This window comes from Zingiber officinale, chromosome 9A, assembly GCF_018446385.1.
Source record: "Zingiber officinale cultivar Zhangliang chromosome 9A, Zo_v1.1, whole genome shotgun sequence".
Classification (NCBI taxonomy): Eukaryota; Viridiplantae; Streptophyta; class Magnoliopsida; order Zingiberales; family Zingiberaceae; genus Zingiber; species Zingiber officinale.
The window spans coordinates 13,210,214-13,218,698 of NC_056002.1; positions in this window are offsets into that span (position 1 = coordinate 13,210,214).

An 8,485-nucleotide genomic window follows, 5' to 3' on the forward strand; every position below is an offset into this window, starting at 1 on the left:
ATTCAGAAGGCGTCCAGTCGGACGAAATGGTTTCGGCCTCTGGCGCCTTGCCCCAAGCAGTCGCAGTGACCCGCTCGGATGGTTGGACCGCGGAGGTAGCCGACCGCAGGGGAGTCTCCACTCGGCGCCTCTTTGGAGCGGCCGACTCAGCTTGAGTCCCGCTCTCTCCTTCGTGGGATCCGACCGGCTGGATACCCAACGCTTCCATTTCTCGGGCCGCCGCGGCTTCTAGCGCTGCCGCCTTTCTCTTCAAAACGCCGGCCATCACCAAATCCATGACGATATCCGCTGCAAGGGAAAGAAAAGAAATCAGTTAGCAATTAAAGCAAATGCCCAAGCAAAGTTCTTACCGAAGCCGGTCGGAAGAGGAGTAGGCCGAAGATGTACATCACCCCTTCGTGAAGAAGCTTGTTGATGTCAAGTCGCAGACCGGCTAGTATATTTGCAGCGTGGAGATAGTCCGGTCGGGTCTTGAATTTCTTCAGCTCGGGAGTGGGGGGTAAGCTGACCTACCACTGGGTCGGGAAGTTGGCCCGATCGGGCATACGGATGTAGAAAAAATAATCCTTCCAATGTTTATTGGAAGTAGGTAGCTTGTTGAAGAAGACTAAGCCGAGTCGAGCTTGGAACATAAAGGTGCTCGGTTCGGCTTTCTTGGGGTAATAAAAATAAAAAAAGACCTCCGGTCGGAGGGGGATGTTGTGAATCTTAAACAAAACTACAACACCGCAAAGTATACGAAAGGTGTTGGGTACTAGACTGCCGAGCGGCACACCGAAATAATTACAAACATCTAGGATGAAAGGATGTACAGGGAACCACAGACCGGCGGTAAATTGGTCGCGGAAGACATAGAAGGCTCCGCTGTCTATCAAGATTGTGCGGCCGAGCGGAAGGACCGGCCAACAAAAGTTCAAAATCTTCGGGGATTTCGAAATTGTCTATCAGGATATCAAAATCACGCTGGTCGAATTGGGACTGCATGGTGGTGTACCATGGGCCGAGAGACTGGTCTTCGGGGTGCGAAGAGCTAGCCATTGACCGAGCGAAGGAGGCCAGGAAAAAGGACAGAAACAAGAAGAGATCGTCGGAACAGTATCCAGGAGCAAAAACGGAAGAAAGAAATGTAAAGAGCACCGGAAACAAGAAAGGAAGGAGGAGAACCTTACGAAAAAGAAAGAAGGAGCGGAAAGAAGGCACCGGAGGTCGTCGGAAAGCAGAAGAGGAATCGCCGGAGCTCCAAAGCATTGGGGGTAGGGGTCGAAGTCGCGGAGGCAGAGAAGAGAAAGAGAAGAAAACGAAGAATTTATAGGGTGGAGGCCGGGCGGCCTCCACCGTCGGATCCAGGTCACGGGAATCAAAGCGTGCATCGTGCCGTCCATTTCGAATCGCTTCGATCACATCAAAACACCATGCCACCGCCGCCGTACGATGATGGCAGTGCGCCACGTGGCATTCGACCATTCGGAGCATTTAATGAAAGCATGCTCAACCTTAATGTCGAAGATTGGCGCACAGCACGAGGAGATCCGGTGAGTGATATTGTTAATTCGCTTAAGGCCATCTCTGCGGTTAGCCGATCGGAGGATGGTAGCATGGAGGAGCCGCCCGGCTAGATTCGCAGTCCAGTCAGTCGGACCATTCGCCTCCTTCGACTAGACTTGAAGGGGAGGCAAGTGATCAGGTGGTAAGAATCGGGGACCCCGTCCGATAAAGTCAACGCCACGTGGAAGTCAAAGTGGCAGATATCCGTCCGGAGAGGGATGGGGCCGACCGGCCGACCGGCTGCCCGGCGGTGTTAACGTCCGGAGAGGGATGGGTCCGACCGGCAGGCCGACCGTGCCGGTGGTTGATAGTTCAAGGCGCCCTGTTGGAAGTCAGGGTTCCGGCGCTCAGTGGACAAGAGCGGAAGGCCGAGCGGACGGCACGCTCGGCCAAAGCCACCAGGTAACATACTGCTAACAGTCTCCGCAAAGCACATGATTGAGAATCTCCCCAAGTAAACAACCGTATACGTCCGGCCGGATGTCGCTGAAGTTGGTCGGACGGACGACATATCTGGAGTGAAGGGGAAAAGGACAAGGGACACCCCCTTTTTCTGACAGCAAGTATGTTTCACGTGTAGACCATACTTCAAATCTTATGACAGGGGGTTCCGCTGTCCCATCAGGGACATGCTTGGACTGTAGCAGTATGGCGTCAGGTAAGCTTTCTGACAGATACATACTGAGGCATGGGCTACGGACACGTATGCGTCTCGGTGGATGTGCAGGAGCTCTTTCACCGCTCTATATAAAGAGCCTCATACTTCGCCGGAGGTACGCGTTCAACACCTTTGGAGCTACTTTTTCCACCACTTGCTTACCTGACTTGAGCGTCGGAGGGTCGCCGCCGGGAACCCCTTCCCGGCCCGACTTCTGTGCAGGTTCGTCGGAGCTTCGTAACACCAGTCGAAGATCCACGTCAGCAGTCGGAGAGCGCCCCGTGCCCGGCGTCCGTTGATTCAGCATTCGGACAGGATCATTAGGCTTACGCCTATTCTGCAATTCTATGTGAGTAGAGAGTTCTGACTTAGAAGGTACTAGGTTCACTTCCATTTCCAGAATATATCCTTAAAATGAATTTGGTAATTTTTTGAATAACTCATCGATCTAATTATTTTCATAAGAGTCATATACCTTCTTACTACACCATTCTGTTGGGGTGTACCAGGTGCAGTTAGTTGGGATTGAATTCCGACTTCTGATAAGTGACTCATAAACTCTCCCAAGAGGTACTTGCCACTACGATCTCAACGTAGTGTCTTGATACTTTTACCTTGACGTTACTCCACATCAGCCTAATACTCTTTGAACTTATCAAAACACTTAGACTTGCGACGCATCAAGTAAATGTACCCGTATTTTGAATAGTCGCAAATAAAAGAGATGAAATATTCGAAACCACCTCTTGCCTGGATAGTCATAGATGCACACAAATCAGAATAAACCAATTCCAACACTTCTTTGGCTTTATACCCCTTAAAAAGTCTCTTGATCATTTTTCCTTCCAAGTAAGATTCGCAGGTTGGAAAGTTTTCCACCACCAATGAACCCAAAAGTTCATCGGCTATTATCCTTTGAATCCTACTCAAGTCAATATGGCCTAGCCTTAGATGCTAAAAATATGATTGGTTCATCTTCGAAAGTTGCTTTCTCTTATTAAAGTCAGAAGATGTGTTATTAATTTTCATTTGCATCATGGGAATTATTGGATTTATAAATTGTCAACCAACATACCAGAACAGATAACTTTCCTCTTTTCTTGATAACAACTTTGTTATCAAAAGAGACAGAATATCAAGTTCTTTGATAGTTTAGAAACCGAAATCAAATTCTTTCTAAACTTGGTACGTAAAGACAATTTCTCAAAATCCATATTTTATTCCTATCAGAGGATAAACATCTCCCATTGCAACAGCTGCTACTTTTGCAGTAGCGCCCATGTAGACAGTATTTTCCCTTTCATGTAGTTGTTAAGTTTCCTGAAACCCTGCAATGAATTGCAGACATGATCAGTGGCTCCTTGTATCTACACACCAGGTACCGGTAGATAACACCACTAAGCATGTTTCTACAACTAATGAATAAAATACACCTATATTGTTCTTAGTTCTGAGAGGATAGTCCACCTTAGAGTCCAAGTTTTGTTTCCAATCCTAATTGGGACTACTAAGTTTATTCTATAGTATAACAACTAGGGGATTGACCAACATTTGAAATCCTAAGAATCACAAAAATATTTGATCAAGACTAACACCTTAAAATCCCCATGAATTTTGTATGCCACGATAGTGTGGACGTATACAAAATCAAAGAGGAGATTTTATCCATTAATTTTATTGTCTTGTCAACCTAACTTTATGATAAATAAAATTAATAGTTGGTTTATCTCTGATCAAATATTTGGTCAAAACTTTGAATTTAAAATAATATTGATTCCTCAAAACAATATCATTTAAATTCACCAACACCTCAAACACCGTGAATTTTGCATGCCACGATAGTGTGGACGTATACAAAATTGAACATTTGTAAGAGGAGGGTTATACCCATTAATAACCTTGTCAACCTATCTTCATGATAAATAAAATTACCTTAAATACCGTGAATATTGTATGTCACGATAGTGTGGACGTATACAAATTCAAACATTTGTAAGAGGGGTTTTACCCATTAATTTTATTATCTTGTCAACCTGACAAATAAAATTACCTCAAACACCGTGAATTTTGCATGCCACGATAGTGTGGACGTATACAAAATTGAACATTTGTAAGAGGGGGTTTTAATTTTATTATCTTGTCAATTTATCTTTATGACAAATTAATAGTTGGTTTTCCTTCGGTCACACAAATAATAACAGTGACTCTGATGGGGAGGATACTCTTAAATGTGTCTAAGTGTATACTATTACTTGATACTTAGTCCATTAAATAAGATTATGCCCCTTCCGATGGGGAAGATCACACGGTCTTAATTAATTTCCTATAACCATCCAAAATGGAAGTTTGATCTAGTGATCCGCAAACAAACTCATCCGATATGGAGGAAGGCACTCAAAGCCAACGCATAAGTTTGCTTGCATCACTTACAAACCAGTAATGGAGACAGTGGAATTTATTTAAAAAAATCTCTCTCCCACTTAGTTATTTAAGGTGAGGAATTTTAACCTATGCAAGCATACATCACATGCACACACACACATCATAGTAAATAAAAACAATAAATTTGGAAATTAATTTTCCAACTATTATGACATTTTCCATCACTGTCCTCCGTGTGCACCAACCCTAGCTGCTGCCTTTTTTAGCCACCGCCATCAGATCCAGTCGTTACATATATCTTGCTTCTTATTCCGCTGTGCCTCTGGTCCTCTAATAGCACCACGCCTAGGAAGGATACGATCCGCGACAAAAATAGAATTTTACATATATCGATCATATATTCCACGAAGAAATGTACATGTAATCTAGATCAAAAATAAAATTCTAAAATCCTAGGGCTAATACATCTCCTGCTGTATTAGTCACATGCAATCATGCACACACACAAAAATAATGCCCTTGACATGTCCAATGGTCCAATCACACACAACTTCTATAAGTCATAATAGTTGGAGCCTACAACCAAAGAGTTAGCATATTCTATTATTATCCTGCCTAAATTATGTATGACATGTGCATAATTAACTGAAAACCAAAACATAGAGAGACAAACCCTAGTTCTGATACCAATTGTTGGTTGGTCCTAGGAAGATCGTACCGGTTTCACTGTACAAAAATTTTATACAAGTGTCGAACCTTTCCTAAACAACCTATTGTGTTCTTTAGAAGTTAAATTATGAATCGCAAACGAAACTTAACATTATTGATTTCAAGTTTAACTTATTTGTTCTTAATGGTTTAGATTTGGATCGCAAGTGAAACTTAACACTATTGATCCAAATCAACCTATGTTATAAAGTTAATTAAATATTTATTTCTAAAATCGGCTCCCAGGTCAAACATGACGAGGAACATGACATTCTTGGGTATGGGATCATCCACCATGTTAGGATGTATACTAAAAGCCTAGCTTTTGGTATAAAACATTTATCTAGAAATAAGAATCACATTGGTCAAATGTCTACATTTGTGATAAATGTAGTTATTCAATTAATTTATATTGTAGATAACATGGTGTGTGGTGTCACACACAGAAGATCATGTTATCAGTACCTTATAAATTATAAACAGTAGCTTACGACCATGATGGAAAGGAACAAACCATTGGAAGGTCGTAGTGTAATTAGGTGTTAGTTTATCTTAACTATATAATTACACTAGTACACTAAGAGTGTATTGAGTAGGACCATTAGAGGTCGTTTCTTTTATACTGACTTTATAAAGAAACAAAGACCTCAGTTATTATGGAAGTGTGTGCTCTTAATCCTAATATAATAACAAGCACATATATTTGATATTTATTTCTTTAATTTATCAATGGGTGAGATTTAGTTCGATAAATCAATAAGCCCGATAAGTTGGGAAATGATATCATTTATAGTGTGTGTTGTTGATTATAGAAGGAAACTGTGTCCTAGTAATCTAGGTTGAGAATGTCCCCAAGAGGAGCTCATAAGGATTGTCATGTTAAACCCTGCAGGTGGACTTAGTCCGACATGACGATGAAGTTGAGTGGTACTACTCTTGGAGCTAGATATTAATTAAGTGAGTTGTCAGTAACTTACTTAATTAGTGGACATTTGTTATCTTAAACACAGGGAGACTAACACACTCATAATAAGAAGGAGCCCAAAATGTAATTTAGGATTGGTGCGGTAGTTCAATAATAGTTCTTTAGTGGAATGAATTATTATTGATGAAATTAAGTTGTGTGTTCGGGGCGAACACGGGATGCTTAATTTCATCGGGAGACCAAAACCAATTCCTCCTCTTGGTCCCTATCGTAGCCTCTAGTATATAGAGATTTATACCCACCGTATACTCACCTTCTTACCCATCCAATGGGGCCGACCAAGCTAGCTTGGAACCCAAGCTAGGGCCGGCCAAGACCAAGTGGATGAGCCATGTAGGTGGCCGGCCACTAGAATATTAAAAAGGATTTTTATTAAAATTATTTCTTATGTGGATATCATGATTTTAAAAGAGAGTTTAAAAATTAAAAATTTCCTTTTATAGCTTTCTACAAAAGATTAAGAAAAGAGATTAATCTCTTTCCTTATTTGTAGTTTAAAGGGATGGTTTTAATTTTTGGTAAAAACTTTCCTTATTTGTAAATCATCCACATGTTTAAAAGAGAGTTTAAAATTTGAAATCTTTCCTTATTTGTTGATTAAAGGAGGATTTTAAATTTTAAGAAAACTTTCCTTTTTAACCATGTTCATGATTTAAAAGAGAGTTTAAAATTAAATATTCTCTTTTATAAGTTTCTACAAAAGATTAAGAAAAGATTTGATATCTTTCCTTATTTGTAGATTAAAAGAGATTTTAATTTATAGAGATAACTTTCTTTTTATCCACATGTTTAAAAGAAAAATTTTAATTTATTAAATTTTCTTTTTATAAACCAATCATGAAGGGATAAAAATTATTAGAGAAATTTTATAAATTTTCGGAAGTAAATAAGGAAGTTTTAATTGATGTTTAAAATTTTATTTGCTTGGAGATTGTATTTGTTGTGGCCGGCCATTGTAATTTGAAAAGAGAAAGTTATTTTAATTAAATAAATTTTCCTTTTCAATGGCAAAAGAATTAAGGAAGTTTTTATTAAATTTTTCTTATTTGCCAAGACCAAGGATTATAAAAGAGGGGGTAGAGGAGGCTTCAAGGAAAGGACTCTATTCTATTTTTTCTCCCTCTTTTCCTTGGTGTGGTGGCCGGCCCTTCCCTTTCTCTTCTCTCCTCTTGTTGTGGCCGAAATCTATCATCTCTTGGAGCTTGGAGGATGTGGCCGGATCAAGGAAGGAGAAGAAGGAGAGAAAGCATGCATCCCTTGGAGCTTGGTTGGTGGAAAATTCTTCATCCTTTGGAAGTTCTTGTGCTTGGCCGAAACTTGAAGGAAGAAGAAAGAAGGTGCCTAGGTGGTTCTCATCTCGGAAGATCGTTGCCCACACAATGTCCGAGGTTAGAAGAGGAATACGATAGAAGATCAAGAGGTCTTTCTAAAAGGTATAACTAGTAATTTTTTTTTTCCTCATCATACTAGTTATTTTTGGAAATAATACTAAATACAAGAGGCATACGATTCTAGTGTTTCGAATTTGTTTTCGATATAGTATTCTTTTGTTTTTTTTTCTTGTGATTTGATTGTTCTTTTCGGTTGACCTAAAGTTATTTTAGGAAATTAAATATTAGCTTTCCTTAAAAGATTTTGTCTAGTCGGTGGTGGTTGCTCCCATATCCAAGAAGGCCATGTGCCTCGCCACGTCAGTACTGGGAACCAATTTTGGAAATTAATATTTAATGGAATTAATAACTTAGGTGATTTGGATCAAACGTGTTAAGTTCCGCAGGAGATCCAAGTCAAAACCTAAAAGAACAAATAGATTAAGTTTTGGATCAAACGTGTTAAGTTCCGCAGGCGATCCAAAATTTAATTTAAAAGAACACATGGTAGCTAGGAAAAGGTTCAGACCTTTGTACAAAATTTTTGTACAGTGGAACCTCTAGGCTTTCCGAGTAGCAACCAACAATTGGTATCAGAGCTAGGGTTTTGCCTCTGTGTATTTAGTATTAGTTTAATTATGCACATGTCATACATAATTTAGGCAGGATAATAGTAGGATGTGCTAACTTTGTGGATGCAGGATCCAACTATTATGGCTTATAGTTATTATGTGTGTGATTGGACCCTTGGACATGTCAAGGGCATTTATTGTGTGTGCATGATTGTATTATAAAATACAGCAGGAGCTGTATTTAGTTTTATTAGGATTTTATTTT